The 24,885-nt window shown below is 46.5% G+C and overlaps 1 pseudogene; it reads right to left on the minus strand.

Moving 5' to 3' along the window:
- Positions 1 to 24,036: 24,036 nt before the first annotated feature.
- Positions 24,037 to 24,634, minus strand: LOC149367746 (uncharacterized; annotated as a pseudogene).
- Between the last annotated feature and the right edge of the window lie 251 nt (positions 24,635 to 24,885).

Genomic DNA, 24,885 nt, shown 5'->3' on the forward strand with positions numbered 1-24,885 from the left:
CCAGGAAAGGACAATCATCGCTGATTTCTTCGGTACTGATTGGGATAGGCGCACGCGACAGACAATCCGCATCCTGATGCTTACGGCCAGACTTGTAAACTACTGTTAAGTCGTATTCTTGCAAGCGTAAGCTCCATCTAGCCAAGCGTCTTGAGGGGTCTTTGAGGCTCGCCAGCCAGCATAAGGAGTGGTGGATGCGTTGAAGTTCCTCCCGGACAACAGAGCGAATTAGTTCGCGCAAGGTGTCTGCAGTGCCGCCGAGACACGACGAAAAGCCTTGGGGCACCATGCAGTTGATGTCCCGGTTGTACTGGCGGGCCCGTTGTTGCAGCGTCGTCTCCATCGTGGTCGCCTCGGTTAGAAATTCCGCCACCGTGCGGGGTGGGCTGCGCACGAGGCCCACAAACAGCTCTTGCTTAACCCCACGCATGAGATGGCGCAGCTTCTTCTCCTCTGTCATGTTGGGTCGGCGCGTTGAAAAGACGGGTCATGTCTTCGGTGTACATGTGCACGCTTTCGTTCGTGCGCAGATTTCGGGAGTGCAGCGCAGCTTCAGCTTTCTCCCGGCAGTCAGCGTTGGGGAACGTAGCCAGGAGACTCTGGCAGAACGTCTCCCAGGTGGGAAGGGTAGCCTCGTGGTTTTCAAACCATGTCCAAGCAGACTCTTCCAGGGCAAAGTAGACGTTATTGAGCTTGTGCTCGTCGCACCATTCGTTGTAGCGTGCGACCCGCTTGAAGGTCTCCAGCCAGTCCTCAGCGTCTTCGAACACGTCACCGTGAAAAGATGGCGGTGTTCGCGGTGGGTGGCAAAGGAAAGGCAGGCCAGGGGCCTGGTGTCAGCGGCCATGGCAATTGGACTCGACGGTAGAGGCTGGGTCGGCGGCGGGGTCCTGGTGTCAGTGGCCATGTCAGTTGGACTCGGCGGTCTAGGCTGTGTCGTCCTTGTTGGCGGGGGAAGGGGCCCAAATTCAGGTGACTCTCCGTGGAGACGGCGGCTGGGTCGCTGGTGAACCGGTGTGAGGTCCGTAGTGACGCTGTACAGTGTGCAGGTCGGGAAGCGTATCCCGCACCTCCACCAAACTGTAGCGTGCAACGCGAAATAGAACACCGGAGCTGAGACGACAAAACTGCGGCAGTCCCTCAGTGGCCAAGCGCGCGAGCGATAGCCAACTAACTTCTTCCTCTTCTCGTGCATGCACTACTTCTGTCTCTTCGAATGCATGTATCAATACGTTTGGCAGAGGCACAATGGTCAAAACTTGAACTTTTCAAACGCAAAGGAAGGGCACCAACCAAGTTCCGCCAAGCTAGTGAGGTGCCATCTTTTCCACACAAATAGTCTCACACCCAAAGGACTGTAGCTTTCGACGCTGTACTGCAGACGGCAGTCACATTTCTGCAAGTGGTCCATTTCTCTGTAACTAGTTTTGTTATCAGTACCATGTGATCTGTGCATGGCTGGAGAAACTTGAGCCCTCCTCTTGACAGGTTAGCTATCATGGCAGCGTTTTCCGCTTTGATCTCTCGATTTTCAATGACCAATGTGCAGAAGCAAGCAGAACATGAAAGCTTCTTTAAAAGCAGCATATCCTGCAATGTAAACAATAGTATCCATGTCAGAGCGGGCGCGTGTAATATCGTCGTCGCTGACAGCCACAGAAAAGTTGCACGCCACAAGATCCTCACTTACTTCTTCACACTCTGTTTCCGCGCGTGGAAATGTCAAAAAGTTTTTAAGACGAAGCTTCTTCTCACATTCGTAGAGCTGACGCACGGAAATGTGGTACTGTGATCCTGCCAGCTGGCGATAACGGCCGAACCGGTCTTCTAGCGCATCCTTCTCAAATTCACCCTGCAGCACGTACATGAAGTGAAGTTCTCCTAAGCAGTAGTGCGAGAGTTCTACCAGAGAATAGCATGTGAGTCGCAAAGCACCCTGTGTCTCTTTCGTCAACAAGCCACTGGTGATGTCGATTCTCGCCCAAGCGTCCAACCAGTTGACAACGCCACTCAGGAAAGCTAACTGTGTGTCATCAACAGACCTTACAGGGTCTTGCATGCTGTCCCTTAGCCTCTGGCCTTTGCAAGGGGTCTTAACATTGACTATTTGTCACCATGTGAGGGTAATGTCAATGAAAAGAGCGGTCGACTCAGCTTGAGGAATCTTGAATGCGGAACCATGTGTTCTGAGGGCATTTGACACAAACTGATTAGTGACGTCGAGAACGAGCTTTACATGTTGCCGCTCCATCGAGGTTGGATTCACGGCTTTCGTGTTCAGTCTGTAAGCAGCCTTCACAAGCGACGTCTTCTCTGAAGAATAAAGCTGCCGCACAGCTGCGAAAGAAGCAGCTTTCATACGAGGAGGCCCTTCAGGCACTGTTCCACTCAAGTCCATTTCAGGGAAATAGAGGCATGTTCCAGGGCTTTTCTGGTTAATCCAATTGTTCCTGATGTACTTCAAGAGATGCACAGGATCGACCACATAGAAAAGAGTGCGAGCATTATCGGCTGGATGGGGATAGACAGTACTCACCTGAAGACTTGTAGCAAATATCGACATCATCTTGCGGTTCAGAGCATTGTTGTCGGTTAGCACAGCGATAATTTTAAGTCTCATTTTCTCAACATTAATGATTATGTTCTTAGCATGCATGCGCAAAATTTCTGCGCTCAGTTTGCTCACAGGTAATATGTGAATCACGTCCTTGTTTGCAGAAAGAAATGATTGTACCATGAACACATGGGCCGCTGTCGCTGTTTCCGTGGAATGTACCGACGATCCTACTATTGTGGCCCCTTTGTAGTCGAAGTATGGTTTTATGTGGATCTCATCGATCACCAGGGTCACTGTCTTCTCGTGGCCTTTCATTGATTTGACTCGTTCTCGGATGTAGGAGAGACAGTGCGGTTGATTATGCACCAGAAGAGGGTCAGCTTTTTAATTTGAGCAAGAACGGCGCAGTGTGGAAGGATGGGGCAGAACGATTCTTGATGAAGCTCTTGTGAAGTGATATGCGTGAGGAGAAATTGAATTCAAAATACTGGCGAATACAAACAGCTCTGCACTATACACAGGCTGTTCGCGAGATCTATCTGCTCAACCAGAAATTTCAGCAAATCAGAGTGTTCTTTCGTCGTATCACTGTCCTCAATGAGGACTGCAGACAGTGAGCTGACAAACTGCAATTAGTATGTTTCGGCTCTTTCGTCACCTCAGGTATATTACACAAGCCTTTCTCGAGTTCCTCTACCAGCAAGGACAGGCTGGAGGTGTCACATACTTGAATTGGCAGAATCCTGCCCGAAGTAAGCGACAGAAGCTTCACTCCGTTGAGGAAAACAGAAAGTGACAGATCAGGGAGAATTACCGAGGCACATTTCAAATTAAGTGAAGGATCATTCCTGATGACAAGAAACCTAATGCACTTCTAATCGACAGAAACGGTCCAGAATTTCGTGTTGCAGATCCTGGCAGCTTAGATTTGAAGTCCTTGTAAGATGAAACTTTGTTTTTGTTCTGTTCGAGTTCATTAGACTCAAGTGACTTCCTCATAGCCTCCTGCAAAGCAGCGTTTTTCCCTTCTTGCTTTTTTTGTCTCTGGCGATTCACTCCGTCCTGGCGTTGAGGACAAGTATTTTGGACAGTTTGGGAACACAGAAGGCACAGCATCATTCTTCAGCCGTAGTCTATCGCGCTTCATCTCTATTGTTCTCCCTGTCAGTTCATCTTGGTGAGACAACGTCGCAATGAAGTCGCCTGCGTGGAAGTGCTGTTCACACACCTGCACGAGAATATGACGCAAGGCCATTCGCCATGACTCTTCATTGCTTGAAACGCTAAGTAAAAAGAGTTTTAACAGTGCACAGCTTTTACACATTGGCACACAAACAAGAACAAATCGCAGCGCGGATACCAAAACAGGCGTAATTTATACTAAGAAGGACAAACGTCAAGTTATACGAGCTAAAACATGAGAATGACGTTCGTCTAAGCTTCGGCAGCGAAAATGTTCATATCCCTGAACAAATGCATCGCAAGCCTTATGGACATCCACAGAAATAAATGCTTCCTCGACAATTTATACATAAGTTAAAGTGTTATCATTGCCTACAAAGCCAGCATGCCTTTCCAGGAGTCACAGCCCTTAACAATCGTGGCGGCTCACGACTAAGATAATTACCAGTGCCTGCTAAGCAATATTTCAGTCTTACCCACGAATGCACTGTAGGTGTGAAATCCTTCCGTGGAATGGCTCGCAACCAAGCTTTTCTTCATACTTCGTTTCTTGGGAAGCAATAAACACATACTTTTGGGCGATTCTTGTAGTTTCCGCTGCACCCGCGAACACAGCACCGGCCCGTTTCACAAAGTTGCACTCATGACATGGCAGGCATTCAACAATTAACTCCAGGCGAGCTTCCCATTCGTGCGCTAGCACAGGTACGCACGCCACACAAGAAACGGCCACAGGAAACAGATACAGTCGTGCGAGGAACAAAAACAAATGAACCCAACGCCATACTGAAAGACTCTGGCAGCAGCTAGATGCTCACTGCAAGACTGCGTTCGTGTCTGTGCATGCCCTGGCAAGCACGAGCACATCAAGGGAGACAACCGAGCGGAGCCGCGCTCAGCGAGCAGCCAGACACTTGGCGTGACGTAGCACGTGTGGAAAGAGGTGCATGGAGAGGCCTTGTTGAAGTAACAAGTGTTAGCTATTACACGTGACCACGACACCTCAGCCAATGAGAGGCTCGATTCTCCGGCGGCGCTCTAGGTGAGGAGGAGTGTTGGAAAGTTCAAAGCTTTCGCTACTTTTGCTTCATTGAGGGGCTTTAAGGGTGCGTCGATGTGCGCATAGAGCTGTGCACGCGTCCCCGCTCAGGGTGAGGACAGCTGTGTCATCTGCTACAGCGGCCGCCATTCTCGCGCCCGCGGCATGCAGGTTTCGTTCTCATGGGGGAGGGCTGCTCGCTTGCCGCGGGCACTTAAAATAAGAAAAACAAGAAGTCTTGCCGTGCGCTTTTGTATTACATGAGAATAGAATACTAAATTTTGTTGGAGGGCCTTCTGTTTTTGAAAACGGGACAAGCAGCCAACGTCAAGGCGTGGACGGTAACAAGGAAAGCGGGTATGCAAGATATGTGCCAATTATGTCCGTGAAGCTTCTCTAGAATCTATCGCTACAGTTCGAATCCGATCTCTTATCTTATGCATTGACCCCCTTGGTGCGTCGAAACAGCACTCCACCCCAACATAAATTTGCGTCTTGAGCAAGCTTACTCGCATCAAGCAACCATCCTCCTATATTAGTAGAGGAAAAAAATATTCCTGAAAATGGTTATTTACCGAGGTTTGCGGTACATTACGATGAAGGGAACCGTTACCAAGCAGAGTAGCATGCAATAAAAAGTTTTGGGACGCTCTTAAGGTGAGTTATATCTCGATGAGGGTTATGTCAAGGCATATTCTGCATACCACCGCGGGTATTGGGAGACCCGTGGGTGTTGTGAAACCGAGCAAAGTGAAACCGAGCCATCTGAAGCATCAGCTACCAAGAGGCAGGAGACAGAGTCAGTGGCCGAAACAACGTGGAAAATCCACATGCACAGAGAGGAGCAGCGGGAGGGCCACCATAAAGACAAAATGGAGCTCCTGTGCAAGTTCCTGGCGGATGCACATCAACGAAATGAACAGGTCGGGACCAGTTAAGACTTGCGCTTCGATATGCTCGCGCACACACACACACAATGCGTTTTTTTTTCTCCCTTTAAGGTCCTCTCTGTTACATATAACCTTTGTTGCAGTTGCATGCCGAATTTTTTTTTTGTTGTATATAATGTAAAATACTTTGAAATGGACGCTTTTATGTAGTCGTCTGTAACTTCATTCTGGTAGCTTTTCAGAACACGCACATAAAGGCACAGAAGAGCAAGGAATTTTACTGCACATAAGTTACACTGTCACGTTGCACAGAGAATTCAGTAAAACTTGCTAGTTACATGAGCCAAAACGGGTAGTGCACAGTCTCCTTGCGCTTGTTTCCTCCCAACAGCCGCAGCAGCCTATCTTTCCTCGTGCAGTCTGGCACCACTGTGGAACAGTGCTGATTCTCGCTGCTTACACAGATACACAGATTGTGTGGTTGACAGCACGCAAAAGTGTTGCTTTCTTCACTGTTCAAAACTCGAGGTAAAGAAGCTGCCTGAATCAGCCCTTCAATAGGCCAAATGCATTCTCTATGCGGACACGTGTTTGGCTGAGCCTCAAGTTGTGGTTCGTCTCTTTGGGGGTGATATTGCCATAATCTCTCTATGGAGTAAAGAAATACTCCCTGATGGGGTACACCACGTCCCCTAGTATATGATATTGTCCTGCACAGATCCATGGCAAGTCATCTGCGATAAATGAGTACCTGAACACTTTCCCACCATTTGATTTTCCTATGTGGCCAAGAAAAACATCAAGAAATTTACGCTGACTGTCACAAACAGCCTGCACATTATTAGATTGTTTGTCATGCCTGTTCACAGTCGTTCTGGGAAGAGAGGCAAAGAAAAGTTCCGCATTTGCGGTACCGAATGTGGCTCTTCGACGTACAGCCCTCATATCTGCATCGTTGTGCATTTGGCATGTTCACAACTTGGGGCCAATGGTTGCTGCCATCATAGCGTGTTGTGTTTGTCGGCAGTGGCTCTGCGTTGTGAGGCTTCGCGACCACCTGAGGGCCTTCGTTGCTCGGTCGGCCACGCTTCTTTGGGCGGTGCTTTGTTGCGGGGGACTAAGCTGTTGGCAACATCACTCTGAAACGCAAGCAAGTCTAACATACTTTTTTTCGCCAGCTGCTCGTTGTTTGCATCTCAGCTGTATTCCAACAAGCTGTTGTAGTGAGCAAACGAAACAAAATGCGACATCACCTGCACCAGCCATTTCCTTCTTCTTGTCTCCCAAGGGGGCAAAGGGACATTAAAAAATCAATCTTGTCGACGCCCCCCATGTACTGTTTATATTCGGCAATGACTTCAGGACATTCAATGTCGATAGGCGACTTTGAAGCTTCGCTCCACCTTCACACTGTGCCAGCTTTGCCTATGCCCATGGAGGTTGAAGCCATGTGGACTATTCCGTTGCGCCAACAAGAAATCTTTTGTTCAGAGCTTCCCCTTCCCTCCTTCTTCAGCTCCTCTGTTTTCATTGAGCAACGATGCAACCTGTTTACCCTGATTGTTCTACTGGCCAAAATTCCCATTTCCTTCAGCTCAAGAAAGAGCTTCATAGAAGTGAAATAGTTGTCCATGAAGACTTCAAGGTTAATACCTTTAGGCAAGTTCTCAACGAGGCGCATAACAATAGAGCCGCCAAGTCCGAGATATGAATGTTCACTGCTGACACCTGTCCCTTGCCTTGATAGAATTCAAAATCATGGGCTACACCATCCGAGCTGCATTGCACGAACACCTTCACACCTTCAGGATTGGGTTTCCCTTTAACGAATTGTTTTGCAGGGATCTCTCCAGTGAAAGCAATCATTTGCTCGTCAATGCTGCAGTGCTCTAGAGGCTCCAACTCCAAACATCACTGCCTGAATGTGTCGAAAAGTGGCCATACCTTCCAGAACTTGTCCTGGGCTTTCGAGTCTCGTGGTGCATTGGAGTCAGTGATGTGGAGAGAAGCCCTGAGCTTGAAGAACCGGTTGGCACTCATGGAAACAGCAATCGCTGGTATACACGTTGCTTTTCCCCAGTACATCTGCATTCTTGGGAATTTCAACACTCCCATAATCATCAAAATTCCCAGAAATACCTTGATTTCTTTTGATGTATTGAGCTCCACTCCATTGCTTTGAAGATAGTACATGTTCGTGAATCTTGCAAAATCTTCAATCAGAGATGCAGTGATATACCGTGAAAAGTAGCCCAACGGCTTCGGTGGCAACAAGCCTCCTCCTTGAGGGCTGTATTTACAGTTTGTATTAGTTAGAACGAAATTTCCTTTCATCCATTTCACCGCAAACTTGGCACTTGTCTTGTGTTGGGGATATTTGCTGGCATCCGATGAAGTGCTGGGTGCTGCTACCATCGCCGAAGGTGTATAGCTACCAGTATTTGGATCCTAGATGACAAATTACAGAATTAGTCAATCAATACAAAATTTACCACTATTCCTCTTACCATGTTTTCTGCTTGCCATTCCTCCGTTTCTTCATTGGAGATTTTCACCAACAACGCTTCAGCACTCGAATCATCTAACTTTGTCCTTGTACATCCATGGTTATGAACACCTGCATGTAATCAGCCCATTTTTCAACCATCTTTAACAAAAAAAAAACACCATCGTGGACAGAATGAGCCACATTATTATTTTTGGCATTACGGTGCTGTGTTCACCTATATGGACGCAACACTCTCAAAGCCCATCGAAGCACTTTTTCTTCGTCTACGATAATGAAAATGGATGTGCGGCTTCTCTGTTGAATTACTAACACATTTTGTGCATTAAATTGCATTATTCACTATTATTTGAGAAACAGCAAGCGAAAATAAGAGGTACTTATGTGCCCCGCCATAAAAGGTTCCGACATCCATATTTACTTGTTACTTACAAACGCATTTCACGGTAGCTGCAAAAGACGGTGCCACAAACTTGACAGGAATAAAACCCCTCAATAAACTAAAAGTAACGACACCTTCTCTCTCCTCTTCCTATGCCATGCGCTCCTTCTCTCGGCTCCTCCCGGGCGCCGACGGTGGCGGCACCTCGGCGGGGGGAAGCTAGAAGACGCTCCCAACGCTCACCCTTTGGCGCGCAATGACCGCTTTTCTGCCTTAGCTTCGCCCGGAATGAGATCACATTTGTTTTGTTTGGCACATTTGGTACTTTGGCACATTTGATGGCTTTACACTGTTCGGTATCATAGAATGTTCACCGGTAAGTACTCTTGAAATTTGCTTGAGGACTGAGAACCCCTCGTTTTTGTCCAAGATGGACTGCAACTTTGCGCGGATTTTCTCGGCAACTTCTCCGTTAGGAAGAGCAGTGATTCGTTGCTGCATATTCTCGATTAGTCAAATGTTGGTATTGAGCATTACACCCCCCCCCCCCCCCATTCCATTTTTTTATAGTGCTCGCAAGAAAAGTGAAGTTAGCGCACAAGTACGCGAGGTCTCCTTGAAGGTTGTCCTGAGAGAGGGCAGCTTGAGCCCTCCTGACTAGAGCATGAGCCTGAGAAACTGTTTATGACGGTCTTCAGGCCAGAAAGGTGGTAGTTATAGTATTCAACGGCTTCCAGCCACGTTCCCCAACGTGTATTGATAGGCTCCGGCGGGCGAGGCACTTCCGGCAACTGCTCTTTAAACGCGCACACACGAGAAGGCGCTTTCAAAAACACACCCTTGACTTCATTAATGTCATTGAAGTGCGTTCTGAGTTCTTCAGAAAGAAAAAAATCTTCTTTAGAAAAAAATCAGTTAAAACTGTTTCCAGCAGGTTTATGTGACATTTTACAGTTGGTTTCAATTGGAACCAACTGGGAACTATTTCGACGAACCTATAACTTACTCCGTATACTTTCCGAAATGTTGTGCCATCTGGTCAACTACCACTTTAACAGCCAAAGTCACCAACATGCTGCCACGATAAAATGGCAAAAAAAAAATAGGAAAAAGGTTGCTTGGATATTTTCGGCTGACGTGGTTGGTATTGTGTACACAGCCGGCGTAGGTGCAGTGTTCACCACAGCCAACTGACGAGGTCATCAAATGTTGCCACGTGTGTGTTATACACAAAACCGAAATGAATTCGAAAGCAAACAGAATCTGAAAGCAAAACCACGGCGTATTCCAGGCCCCCTTTCTGTAAAATAGGGCATTTCTAGGCACCGACGTCGGAAATAGGCATTTATAGGCACTATAAAAAGGGTATTAAACATATTGTCAACACCTAATTTGTGCTCATATGTAAAAATGGTGCCCCTACGAAGTGTTGAAAAAAATAGGCATTTGCCTAAAATCCGGTCTCTACTAATAACAAAGGAAGCTCCCCGAAGTTTCTTTTTTAGTCGGACTGGAAGTCTGTCGGCAGTAGCCCCCTCCTCCCCAAACTTGACTCCCGTCTGCTGTCCGGCCTTTCTCTTCACAATTTTGGGCAAGGTGTGTCGACTGGCTTTTTTTTCGCTGCCGTCTTGGCATGTGAAAGAAGAAGTCGAAAGCAAGCACACAGAGGCAACCTAATGCCATGAGGCAAAGCATGTTGCGATCTTATCACACAAAACAGTGCCACACAAGGTGTGTTGCACAGTGAAGAAGAGATGTTGTAAATGACTAGAGACACAGCGACCATGCTGTATGTTGAGCATGTTCTGGACTGCTGGCTCTCAACAAACACCAAAGCAAACAGAAAAGCACTGGTGAAAGCACGTCCAGTCAACACTGTGGTGCTAGAGGGAAAACATTTCGGTGCCTTCCTGTTTTTCACTGAACTGAAGCACCAAATAAAATGTGCGTTGTATACAAGCAGAACACATAGGGAGGCACCACACGAAGGGACGGCACTTCTTCACAATCACCAAAGCATGTGTTGAAGCACACACTCAGCAGGTTGGCAGACGGTAAACTGAAAACACATGGGGCACTTCCTGACTCACAAAAAACTGCAGCACCAGACAAAACTGATTTCTAATGTCATGCATGTCACCAATATGGCCCAGTTTAATGAAGAACACCAAAATGATGAAGACTTCACCAGCTTCCTAGCAGTATGCCATCAAACTTGAAGTAGAGCAAATGTACGCTGATTACTTGTGGCATAGCTACACGTGAGAACCATAGCAGTGAGTCAGAGTGCAATACCCGCACGCAGCTGCTTATCATGCACTTCCTGTCTGTCAGGTAGAATCCAAATGGTGCTGTGTCCTCTTCCTTGTTGTAGATGTTGGTGCTTCTGCTATTCCCACCACTTGCCAGTGGTGTCCTGCAGCTGAGTGTGGATGAATATGTTGTGTTGCACAGTGCAAGCTCTTCTGACCTTCAGAACTCTTGACCATGCCGTACAATGACCATGACACCTTTGCAGACACCTCATGTAATCGTTCAGGAACCCGGTATGGCCACCCAGCTAGGCAGCCAGTCCAGGCGAGGGGTGAGCAAACATGAATCTGGCATCATGGCTCCCGAGCACACGAGACCCCACGGTGAGGGTGGTCCGCCACATCTGCATAAAATGCACACCATCACCTGCACATTAATCAACACTTTGAGCTGAAATCTCCCAACGAGCCAGACATTGCGTTTCCGAATATGTGAAATTGTTGAAGCCGCAAGTTCAACTATAGTCTAGTTTTACAAACAAATGTAAAATACGCTCACTGCAAAACCAATCATTAGTATCAAAATGAACTGTTTCTATATAGCTAGAGGTACTTGATGGCACATTTCCCAAACTGATAGACACAAACAATTATTACAGTCTTTATATACTCAAGAAAACCACTACAGAATGCACTGCAAGGAAGGGCACAAGTTTAACTGTTTATGACTACCTTGAGTTTTTCAGAATATGCATGCTTTTGCATTTTGCACCAATCAAAATGAGGCTACCTTGACATTGTGGTCACTGAGAGAAATTCAAAGCCACAGAACAACACTGCGTGTCACGCACACCTATCTCTGCTGTCACCTGTAAGGTACATAAACTATATATAAATGCAATCAGATATTATTAGCCGTACGCAATCTTACTGCAGGCAAACATGTTATCCCTCCATGCTTGCCCCAACACACTAAGCACGTGCTCACCAGTTTGACGATTTCCATGCGGGCAGCACATGAAGAGAGATTGCACACAAACGGGTCATGGATGGATCCCGCACAGACTTCGTGTGAGCTGGAACCTTCAATAGCAGGAACAGCACACCTGTAAACAAAATGTACAAGAGTCATACATGTTTGTTTTCCACGCGCCCTAAGAGAAATGATTTTTTTCACCCTCCTACAGTCATTTCCACGTGACTGCTGTGTAACTGATGATGTAACACTGTTATGAAAATTTCAGCTTGAATAGCGAAATCACTTTTGTGAGCTTCACTAATAATGCTTAAGCCAGGTTATAGTATTCTTTTAGAGTTTCACGCAATTTTTTTTTCCACACTTAAGGAAACAACGCCTTCCAGCTGATTTCACCTATGCTGCCTTTCACATTCATCAACACCAAAAACAAAGAAATCGACCAACATACTAGTATGTTAGGCTTTTGTTTTCTCAACTTGGCGCCGTGTGCAAAACCTGAAAACAGTATGATGAAAAAAGCAACGCAAAATGGCGAATAAAAATTTCGGATTTGCAGCATGCATCCTGCATATACTTTTGTGCTTGTTTTAAAGTCATTTGCAGCATGCATGCAAAAGGAATGAGAATGACGCTACACACACACGGATGTCTCGTCGAGAAGCCCGACACATTCCTGGAGTTTGTTGCTCGGCCGAGCGAACACCTCTCTTGTCATCCACTCATCACGCGCGCAAAGCCCATCCATTCAGCGATGTTTCACAGCGGGCGATCGCCTCTCAGAGCTAGACAGTTCGGCACTGCTTCTCGCCGCAATGCATCCTTGCATAGCCCCTACACCATATGCCTCGTCAGGTGATTGCACAGACGAGCTGTCAGAGACAACTCGAAAGCATTGCGGTGACCTCGAAAGTCGCTCACCTTTCCCACTTCTAGGGTTTAACAAACGACGAATGAATGCAACGAGCAGCAAATCGCTGCGCCGGCACCGCCATTCGAGCAATTTTCGCGGGACACCGCATGGATTTCTCACTGCGAGCGAAGGGTTTGCAACGGGAGAGCAGTTAGCGCCCCTATGCGGCTATACGCTTAAGCCTAAGCTTAATGCTCTCAAGGGTTGCTTATTTCAGATGTGCCCTTATAACGCCATATCATTGCATTGTGCTATCAAAACAAGACTTTCGTAAGCTTAGTTTTGTCTTGAAATAAACACCCGTTAAAATGCGGCTACCTAACGCCTTATAAATCAGCATTTCATTAACTCATTTGCATGATTCGGGCACCTTTCGCCAGGCGAAATGATGGCGGCGAATTTCAGCCATTTTTTGCAATGGCGGCACAACGTAAACGTGATGAAACGTCATTCTGACATGACTCGAAAATGTGTGCCTATCACTTGCTTTACCTGATATTGTTCCAACCAATCAAATTCTAGGAGGTTGCCATTTCCGGTGTGCAGCTATTTTCTCCAAATTGGCAAGTCGAGCGCAAGTGCTCTCGCGCGGACCACTTGTAGCTTCTTTTCTCTTCACAATCACATATATGTACCAGCCGGGCACCAAGAATAGCGCTGCAAAAATACATTTTCAATTCCACGTCAAATCGACATCACCGCAAAAAGTGCTCCTTTAACCGACCCTGATTGACACGCCCATTGACGGTGATTGACACTTCTGACAGCCAATCAGAGAGGCAATATGGTGCCGACAGGCGAATGTGAATATCGAGAATCAGGCCCCAGGTGTTAGTTGAAACCGAAAATGTAACACACTACACCAAGCAATATTTCAGAGTCTTACCCTCGAATGCTCTGTGGTGTGAAATCTTTCTGTGGAATGGCTCGCAACCAAGCTTTTCTTCGTACTTCGTATCTTGGGAAGCAATAACACGTACTTTTGGGCCATTCTGGTAGTTTCCGCGGCACCCGGGACAACAGCACCGGCCCACGTATCATGAAGTTGCATTTGCGACACGGCAGGCATTCAGTGATTAACTCCAGGCGAGCTTCCCATTCATGCACTAGCACAGGTACGCACGCCACACAAGAAACGGTCACACGAAACCGATAGTCATGCGAGGAACGAAAACAAGTGAACCCAATGCCAGACTGAAAGACTGGCAGTAGCTAGACGCTCACTGCAAGACTGTGTTCGTGTATGTGCTTGCCCGGGCAAGCGCGAACACATCGAGGGAGACAACCGAGTGCAGCCGTGCTCAGCAAGCAGCCAGGCACTTGGCGTGACGTAGTGCGTGTGGAAAGGAGGGCCTGGAGAGGCCTTAAGAGTATTGAGAGGGTGTTGGATGCATCCACGCGGCGCTGTTTTTGTTTCTTTTCTCAAAAAATTGGCTGATGGTTTAGCACGGTTAAACTTGGCAATCAGCTGCATTATCCTTGCCTTACACTTGGATGCCATCTTTCTTGGCATCTTGTCTAAGCTGAGGCCGACAGACAGGCTGTTTTCTGTCATTTTTTTTTGCAACTGTCACGTGGCCAGATTCCGGGACGGTTACTTCTTCACCTCGAAGCCCTCAGACAGGCGTACGACATACTCCTTGAAGCGTTCGGCCATGGTGTCCTCCCTCACATTCATCCACTTGTCCACGATGCTTTGGGCGGATCTCACGATGAAGATTGGAGTTTCCCAGGACCTGGATTTCATCCAGTTAATCCAGTCCACTGCATCCCGAGTTTTTGGATGCTTATCCAGTTCCAAAGTCTCACCTGTTGTCAGCAATTTGGCGGCTTCTTCGGCCTCCTTGATGGCATTGTAGTCCTCGGAAGGGGCGTCAGTTTTTTTTCCTTTGTTTTTTTTTGTTTGTGAGCTTCATTTGGTCGTCCTTCAGGTACATGTTTTGGTGCTGGTGCGGTGAGCACTGGCAGTGTCAGGGGTGATGTTGGTGCTTGTGTTGTCGACGCACCTGCAGGCAATGCAGCATCCAAGAAACTCTCTGTCACTGGTGATGATGGCCTACTTCTCTGCATGCTCATGAAGATGTACTCGGCAGTGTCACCATCACGAGCTGAAGAGGAAGCGGTGTTCAGGCTGCATGAAGTTCTGCAAAGTAAAAGTTTGCATGGATTGAGAAATACCAGGTCTACATTGGCAAGGCTGACAAATTTTGTTTGCATACCAACATCATGTGGCCGCGTTAGTGGCATTTGCTGTGCGTACTGGAAAGTTCCTGGGATAAATAATACTGTAGGCCACAGGGACAGGCTTCTTTCACATTTTTTATCTGATTAATATTTGCAGAATTCTTTCTCTATATATACAGTTCTCTGCAAAGAAGACTTAACCAATGTGGCTGACTAGTTTGAATCCCGCATTTTGCTAGAAAAAAACAGCATGTGTTGCCAATTATAGTAAACATGGCATTTTTTATGAACACACACATTATTGATGCACACTAGAAAAATGCAACATGCCAACCGGATTCCGGCCGAAAAAAAAAAAGACTCGCAAGCTGAGTTGCCAGCACCACATGACAGCTGTGTCGTGTGAGGAAGGAGTACACCGGATCCAATGCAGCGAATAAAATACTACTTTTTCGAGAAAAACAGCAAACATGCGATTAAAAAGCGCAGCCTTTAAGGTGGACTCAATACTAAACAATAATAAACGGTGTCGCACAACTCTGACAATGCACAAGAACTCACTTCCTCGGGCGGCTGCAATCCCTGTAGAAAGCCATGGACTTGGCGAATTCCCATGTTCGCCAGGACACGTAGCCGCTGCTGCTCCTTTTGTTTGCCTCAATTGCTTTCAATTCGCGGGTGTAGTGGTCTCTCAAGCGTTTCCAGAGCTTTAGGCAATCTTGAGCTGAAACAGAAAAAAAAAAAGCAAGGCAGGAACTACAGACAGTGACCGCCTACCGGCAGAGTTTTGTGAGTCGTACCTGTCGTCTGCTATGTCAGTGTTGCCATACTATAATGTTGCCAGATTGTGAACTAAAACCCAGTTGCAGTATAGAGATGCCGGAAACGACAAAAGCCATCACGGCTTTTCTTCGGCCTAACTTCATATTGGTCTTTTCCAAATTTTTGTTGCCTGTCAATGCCTCAGTTAATTTCTTTCTTTGAAAGCGAACTGACAGTGATATAGTTGTCACGCAGTTGGGTACCACAGGCAAAATGCACTGCTGCGTGGCCCCAGCGAGCATATTAAGACGTAACGGACGTGTGCTTTTCTTGAAATAAGCGTGTTATGCACAGATTCATGCAACTCAGTTGTCTTGTTAAGGCTGTTTCACACGAGAGCGGTTTCACTCGCGATTCTTGCCGCCGCCGCCCTGCAACTGGTTTAGCGCGCTGTGCGGGGGCTCGCAGGGTGAAAGCGGCGACATTCCAACGTGTTGGAAATCCATCGCCGCGGCAGAGCGACAGTGCCGCTGCCAACCAATGACTGCGCGGCTGAAAGCCACGTGACAGTAGAGGGACCTTGCGGGTAAGCTTGCACATGCATTGTTTACGGAGAGCATGTGTATCCAGTGGCCATACGCACGTGCGTGGAAATGTCGCGGACGACATTCAACGAACTGCTGATCGCAGAAGTTTTGAAACGGCCGCTACTGTGGAATGTGAAAGACAAAAATTTCAGAAATAAGGTCTTGAAACAGCCCCTGTGGGAAGCAGTGACAACCGCCCTGAAAACAATTGCCGACACCAGTAAGTATAATAACTCCCCGCAGGGAGGCGTCTGCAGTATGCAGACGTTGGTGAGTGGCGACACCACGGGGTTAACCCGAGCATCCGCAGGGACATCCCCGCAGGGGGATGATGGTGAACAATGCGTCACCACGAACCCGAGCATCCGCTAGCACCAGAACCTCCTGAACCACAAGCAGCCAGCGCAGCGGCCTGCAGCAACCCTGCAGCTGATGACAGGCGAACAGCTGATGCCAGTCCCTGTGCTAGCCCAAGTGCTGTAGAAGCAGTGGTACCAGACCACTTATATGAAAGCATATTTAAAGGCCCAGGCCAGCCAGGCAATGCGGATGAGCCTGAGACACATGCAGCTGACACATTGCAAAATGTGCCACGTAGGCCACCTATACGTGCGAAATGTAGAAGAGAAGTTGAAGCTGCAGACGCAGAACTTCAAGCTGTGCGAGGTGCCATTGCTGTGCACAAGCCCATGCGTCCTTCGGCTCATTTTCTTATGTCCCTGCAGCCTCAACTGGAAGCGACACCGTCCCACATGCAGACACATTTGAAAATGGAACTGCTTCACATTTGTGAATTGTACAGCAAGGGAATATACCCTCCTAGCCTTGCTGTACAACAGCCATGAATAAAAACTGCTTTTCTGGTAAGTGCATTCTTTTACTGCACTCAACTGCTCTATCGACACACACCCACAACAGTGGGTCAGTGGTTAAGGTGCTCAACTACTACAAAGGTGTTTCAGAGTTCAATCTTGACTGCGTTTCGACAGGAGTAAAGTACAGTATGTACCCGTAAGCTGTGAGATGTCAATGCATGTTGAAGGACCCTGAATTGTCTAAATTTACGATTTGCTCCTTAGCCGGAGTTCCTTTGGGATGCTAAACCACAAAAGACCAAACACACAAGAGGGAAAAAGAGAGGCAGGATGCAGGTGCAAGCACTGTTCAGTTTAATACCTTAAATGTGCGACCCAGGGGCACTACATGGGCGGTGGTTGCTTATATAAACGGTCAGGATCATGATTCACAGTTCAAAGCAAGGATGGTGATAAGCCGCAATGAAGAGGTAGTGAAGCAATTTTACGTGGAAGTCCAATCCAATCTTTGACAGTTTGGAAAAAAAAAAAGTGAAGGTAGTTGTATGAGCACGTGGGCGCTCATCTTGGAGTGGCAACTTCTATAAAAAAATGGGAGCTGTTGGCGTGATATATGGCACTTAATTAAGGGATGAAAAGAAAAACTTACGATACAGTGAAAGACTGGAAATGCGACGTCTACATAGAAGAGTTGGAAAACATGATTCTGCTTTTAGAGAATAAGTGCTGATGTGGTATCAATCACGAATAAATGCAGGTAGAGAAATCAAGAAGAGGGGGATAGGGAGAAAGGGTAGGTGGGGGATTATATATGCTGTGTACAAAATATATGCAAGATTCAGGGCCGTAGCCCAGCTGACGCCCACTGCCATGGCACAGCTCCTTGGCTGCTGGTGAAATGAAACCTGAATAGGTCCCTTGCAGCAGCTGCGGAGCGGCTGTGGTTGTGCCCCACTGGAGGCTCGAGGTTCAGCACTGCTGCATCTCTTGCTGCTCACCACTGGCCTTCAGTCACATTTCCAAAGTCGTCCTCCAAGTCAGCATAGTTTGCAGGCATGTAGACCGGGTCCTCCAAGAGGAAATTGTGCAAGGCACAGGCGTACATTACGACGTAGTCCGCATTTTCTGGTAACAAGTTAATAATTTGGCGGAAAATTCTAAACCTAGAAGACATGACCCCGAAAGCATTTCCCACGCACCTCCTGGAAAAAAAAGATACAAATTAATTTCAGTGTGGACAGCAGATACAGATGTATAGCACTGAATTTTTTGCCCTAGCTTGGGGATGACATACATGTAATAACTCAATTCTGCTGTTAAACAAACCTTGCACGGCTTAGTCAATAGTTGAATATCCTCTTGCCTTTATCCAGTCCTCTGCCTGGAAAAGGTCAAAGGAAGTCTGGACGAAGCTGAAAAGCTTCATCCCCAACAAACACATACGGGGCCACAGTTGAGGTACCGGGCAAGCAACTTGGCAGTGGGAGACTTAGCAAACCTCTTTCCAGGCATTTGCCAAACCTAGAGGCTGCATTAACACTTCTTTTTGGGCAAGTTGGTTCATATTTGAAAACTTTAAAAGGGCGCAAACACAAACGACCACAAAGTACAAGAGACGAGACACAAGCGCCGACTGTCAACTGATTTTTATTGGAGCAAGGGAACACCTTATATACACAGCAGCATACACAAGATAAGAAGTTGCAGAACGCACGTGCGAGCAAGAGACACTGCGGAAAAAAAGATACGAAAAACCAAGCAAGGCGCTCAAGGGGTGAACAGATTAGTCGCATCTAAAAAACAGACCTCAGCGTTTAAGAGAGATATCGAAGGCTTACTAATGCAACTGCTGCCATATTTCATGATATGAAAGGCTTCCAAGCTGAGACGTGCCGTCTTATCACTGCTTTTGCCGAGAATCTTCGTCTCATGAAATCGGGCCACGCAACCACTGCAATTACTAATATGCGCAACTAAATGTGCGTACTTGTCTTTAAAATTCTTAACATTTCTTGAATGGTCCCCTAATCGATCATTGATGCAACGGCCGGTTTGGCCGACATACACCTTCCCGCACGTCAAGGGAATAGCGTAGACCACTCCCGTGGAACATGTCGCAAACCGATGCTTGTGATTAATTTGGCACCCACTCTTTTTCGGGCCACAGATGCGGGGGCATAGCCCTCCCAGCTTACTGGGTGCCGAAAACACAACCGGCACACCGTGCCTGTTGGCCACTTTTTTTAGGTTGTGAGTGGTCTTGTGTAGGTACGGCACAACCAAAGGTTTTTCGGCCTTTTCCCGATTACAACCGGTCATTCTTGTTCCATGCTTCAACTTCTGGAGGAGGGTCTCACAAACAGCAATCAAAATCGAAGAGGGGAACCCTGCCGCTAAAAGTCGGCTTATCTGATTAAGGAAGCTATTTTGCATTCGATGCGGGCACGACCTCCTGAGAGCAGATTCCATGCATTGCAAAGCTATCCCTCTCTTCACAGTCTTGGAATGCGCCGAGCTATATGGCAGCAGATCTTTTTTCGCTCGAGGGTAGTAAGACCAGCAAACGTGTGTTTCACAGAATGTTAGTTCGAGATCTAAAAACTGTAAAACAGATGAGTCAGGTAGTTCATGGGTAAAATTTAGCCCAAGTCCATATTTTTTGAAAGCTATTAAAACTTCACCTACTGTAGAGGGGTAGGTGAAGGTAGTCTGTTTTCTTAAAAGCACTAAAAAGTCATCAACATATCTAAAAATCTTTAAAATCCTTCCCCCATTAAAATACTTATCTAAAACTTTGTCGACCTTAGCTAAAAAAATGTCACAAAGGATGGGAGCCACGCAGGACCCAATACAAATGCCATCGCGCTGCAAATAAGGCAGGTTGTCAAAAACAATAAAAGTTGACCTCAAGTAAAACTGCAAAAGATCAGTAAAACTCTCCACAGTCAAACCTGTTGCATTCTGGAAACACACGTCGCCGTTGGCTTCAATACAGTCTTTTACAGCCAGCATTAGCTCACCTTGAGGCACGGAATAGAACAAATCTTCTACATCTACAGAGAAACCAAATCCAATATCTTCTGTGTTCTCAAGGAAAAGAGCCACATCTGCAGACTTTTTAATAAGAAAGGGGTCATCTAAAACAAGCATCTTTAGGTGCCACGGGAGTTCCACGGGAGTGGTCTACGCTATTCCCTTGACGTGCGGGAAGGTGTATGTCGGCCAAACCGGCCGTTGCATCAATGATCGATTAGGGGACCATTCAAGAAATGTTAAGAATTTTAAAGACAAGTACGCACATTTAGTTGCGCATATTAGTAATTGCAGTGGTTGCGTGGCCCGATTTCATGAGACGAAGATTCTCGGCAAAAGCAGTGATAAGACGGCACGTCTCAGCTTGGAAGCCTTTCATATCATGAAATATGGCAGCAGTTGCATTAGTAAGCCTTCGATATCTCTCTTAAACGCTGAGGTCTGTTTTTTAGATGCGACTAATCTGTTCAGCCCTTGAGCGCCTTGCTTGGTTTTTCGTATCTTTTTTTCCGCAGTGTCTCTTGCTCGCACGTGCGTTCTGCAACTTCTTATCTTGTGTATGCTGCTGTGTATATAAGGTGTTCCCTTGCTCCAATAAAAATCAGTTGACAGTCGGCGCTTGTGTCTCGTCTCTTGTACTTTGTGGTCGTTTGTGTTTGCGCCCTTTTAAAGTTTTCAAAGTTTTCTAGAGGCTGCAAGCGTGCCACCGTCACTTTGCTTTCCGTATCCGCCGACATCAATGAGTACGAACCGCAGGTTGCTGTCAGCCACGGCCATCAGTACTATAGAGTATGTACCCTGTAATGAAAGCATGAAAACAGTAAGAAAAAAAAAAGGCATCTACACACACTTTACCTTATAGTTGAAGAGTTTGGTGGGGCCTGAATTTGGACGTGTTTGCTGTCCACCGCACCTACGCACTGCGGGGAGTTCCATTTTTCCCGAAAGCCGTCTGCAATATTCTGCCAGTCAGCTGTTGTCGGAGCCTGCAGTCATGACGACAGACACTTAAAGCATTTGATGGCAGACACTTAAAGAATTATCTGCATAAAAACAATGGTGCAGCGAGAAGGCCCCATTCCAGCATCCTTTCTTTCTCTCCTTCCTTTTTTCTGTGCCTTCCTTTCTGTTTTAAACAAGTTTAGCAATATACATTGATCATTAGAATTTTGAGTTTTAAAGCAAATGCTCATGAACGCCAACTCTTGTTGTGACTGTATTAGAGGGATGTAAACTAGGTGCACACCACTTCTAAAAAAAAACATTCTCTTCTCCGAGAGAAGTGGATTGCTTTCTTGCTTGGGATTTTCAAACGAAGAATTGAGCATTGTATGGAGTATGGTATTGAGCAAAATCTGAATGCATGCTTTTTGTTGCATTTCCACAAGTCTTGCTACAATGTTAAATGTGCACGTGTCTACAGAGACTGCTACATGATATTTTTTTCATTGCATCTACAGTTATCTGTAACTCTACACTTTTAAAGCTATGCAAAATATAAATTGTTCAAACAAAACCTTAAGAAGAATATAACAGTAACACTGCCTTAAGCACAGTTGGCCTGCATTATGGGTGCACCACTCTCTGCCACTGGTGCATTTTTACAAGCAGCAGCTTCTACACCAACAGTTAGGGCATTTACCACTTGCTAAGCGTTTTATACAGAAGCAAAAGATTGAGTGTTACTTTCCAGCGTCAGCTCACCAAGGCAAATCGGCTGCAAGACATCCCACAGCAGCACCTTCATGGTGTCGTAGATTATTCCATCTCCATGGCTCCATCTCCTATCTATCCATCTCCATCTCTCCATGGCGGTGTGCAAGCCCGGATAGGTTGGCCTTTGACCCCAAAGAAGGCACCTATGGTGTCGTAGAGATCAAATGCCCTTACTCTTTGAAAGACAGTGAAGCTGACACTGTACCTACCAAAAGGTTTTGTCTTGAATTTGTTAATGGTACACGTCAGCTCAAGAGAGATGATGAATTTGTTAATGGTGCATGTCAGCTCAAGAGAGATGATGAATATTTTTATCAAGTTTTAGGACAGATGGCTGTCACAGAATGCAAATGGGCAGACCTTGTAGTCTTCTCAGAAAAGTGGATGGCTGTGGAGCGCATTTACTTCGATCAAGGGGAGTGGGACAATGTTAAGTCACAGTTGGATGAGTTCTTTTTCAGTACTGCTCTGCGTTACTTTGCTGCTCGCAACTCTGCTGTGGTGTGAGAATTCTGAGAATGTGTTGTACTGAGATTGCATTCATCTATGGTTTGACAATTCGTTTTTCTTCATTGTAGTGATCTACACATATTGCAGCTAGTGATTTTTTGTATGTATGGCTTCCTTTGTATAACTGTCCATTTCTTATCTTGTCTTTTGATCATCCACTGTATATTTTTTTGCATTTCCTGAATAAATAAATAAAATAAAGTCACACGAAAGCTAATTTTAAGAAGTAACTGGTTGATTTTTGGGCTAGTTGGTGAAACATGTAGTGCTGAATAGGGGCAAGAAAAAAATTGGAAAGATGCTCACCTATGGATTTCTTGAAATTTCATCAAACTAACAGAGGCATGCCTGCATAGTCTGCAAGTCTACATTTTGTGGCCACTTCCCAAACAAAACGAGCCGAAATTCCTAACGCCATGATGGCACCAGCCCTTTTTAATACCCTTGTCACACGGCCAGTTTCAATGGCCATCGAGTCGAGGGCCATTGAGATTTTCGATCGCCATCGAACTCGAGGGAGTTGTGGAGCTGCTACACGGCAAATCTCAATGGCCATTGAAATCGTTCTCACGTCTTCGCGCAAATAACAAAAATATATTGACGAAACTTAACTAAATGTTGAAATACACTTTCTTGCAGTCATAAGGCGTGTTCACACTTGTTCAAAAATCCGGCAAGCGAAGCGGATTCGCTCGCCGCAAAAACTAGGACCTGTTCTCATCTGTTGATGCCCGGGCGAGTTGGAACGGCTGCGCCGCTGCTGCTTCTCGCTGTGCACACCACGTCGCCGCTCGCGGCGTGCACAGATACAGTGAGAAAAGAGCATAAATTTATGCTGTCTACGTACCACGAGCGTATGAACGCTTACGTACGCTAAACGCAGGTGCATTCCCACATTTAGTTCAGCGTATGCTAGCAGAGACGCAAAAATAAACTCAGCCTCTAGTGGCGCCATCTGGTTGTCAAAATGGGAACCATTACTGTCAACAAACCGACTCTCTTAGGCCTAGCAGCGGCAGAATCGTCACTAAATAAAAAATAAAGCAAATTTATCACTGATACGTTTTCTTGTAGGCAAGATGAGACAAAGCGAAAGACCAGTGCCCCATTTATGACTATTGAACAGACAGAAAAAGGCAGCAACAACGAGAATTCAGTCCGAAGCGAGGGGTCCGGCTTTGAAGGACGCCGCCATGTTTGTTGTCGTTCGAAGCAATGCTAGCAACCTTGGGCAACGCTCGAAGGTCCTCAAAATCTCAATAGAGTTCCGGGCTGCTCCGTCGACTCGATAGACTATTGACTCGATGGCCATTCAAACTGGCCGTGCAGCAGCGCTCGATCGCCTTCGAGTCGATAGACTATCGATTCGAGGGCCTTCGAAATGCTCGTGTGACAGGGGTATAAGAAGCAAAATTTTGGTCATTCTTCTTGGTGCTAAGTGATCGCTTTCATGAGTGTGACCCATCAGTAAAGCACGGTGAATTTAGTGCATCACTGTAGTTTCCCTTTATTACACTTGTTTTTCGTACAGGATTGCACAGAATCTGCTGAGTCATAATACTCTAGTCCTTGTGCCCTCTCCTGATTGTTGGGGTGAGGGAAGTTTCTCACCTGTGCTATATTGCTGCATGGTTTGAGGCAGCATTCATAGAGGTCAGTCATCCTCTAAGTTATTCACACATTAGCTATGGTGGAAGTGCCAGCTGTTGCGTGCTTGGTTGTGAAGGTTTGCTCAAAGGGCTTTGAAAGTTTGTGAGAATAGCAGCCACAGTCCAGATTTGATTTATTATGGGAGCCAGCGTGAGTGGGATCGGCCGGTCAAATATACGGAATGATTTGACCCTTCTTATTCTCCTTTCTACATGGATCCTCAATGAAGCAATCTCCTTAGTTTCCCTGACTTGTTGTTCAGACAGGGCATTCCTGTGCAGAAATGGTGGAATGTTTAGCTTGACATTTTTGCTTGCCAAAAGGTTCTCAATCAAGAACCCCTTGTCTGCCATGACGGAATCATTTCTGTCAAACTTGAGGTTGAGAAATCCACTTTTCAGTACGGCCTCCCTGTCTGAGATAGAACCTGTGTAGAGCTTTGACACAGAGCTTACTAATCCGTTTGGTGAAACACCAATGAGGCCTTTAAAAGTGTTTGAAGACTTGTAAGTAGAGTAGGAGCTTGATTGGAGAGACAGTGAGGAGAGCACCTCACACTTTATCTCTGTTGCATCCAAAATAATTCTTGTTGTTGGATACGTGCTGAATGCAGCAGGCATTGTTGCATCTATAACAGGTCTTGACATCCAGAGTGGTAGTTTGCAGAGTCTTATGTGCATGAAGTTAATCCATGACACACATATGCGTGACACTGTTGACTGAGTGATCCCAAATCTGTGTGCCAGGTCATGCTTGAAGAGGCCGAGACGAAGCCTTACAAGTACGAGAAACAGCTCATTCTCTGCTGTCAGCTTCTGCAGTCGGCCTCCGCTGGCTTTGATGCCAGCATTCCTCAAAACATTACTCCCATTCTTTCCAGATTGATGTAAGTCATCAATGCCAGGAAGTGCTGGTATGATGGTATTCCTGT

The sequence above is a fragment of the Amblyomma mixtum genome, chromosome 1 (genome assembly GCF_055824585.1).
Source record: "Amblyomma mixtum isolate Tamu chromosome 1, ASM5582458v1, whole genome shotgun sequence".
Classification (NCBI taxonomy): Eukaryota; Metazoa; Arthropoda; class Arachnida; order Ixodida; family Ixodidae; genus Amblyomma; species Amblyomma mixtum.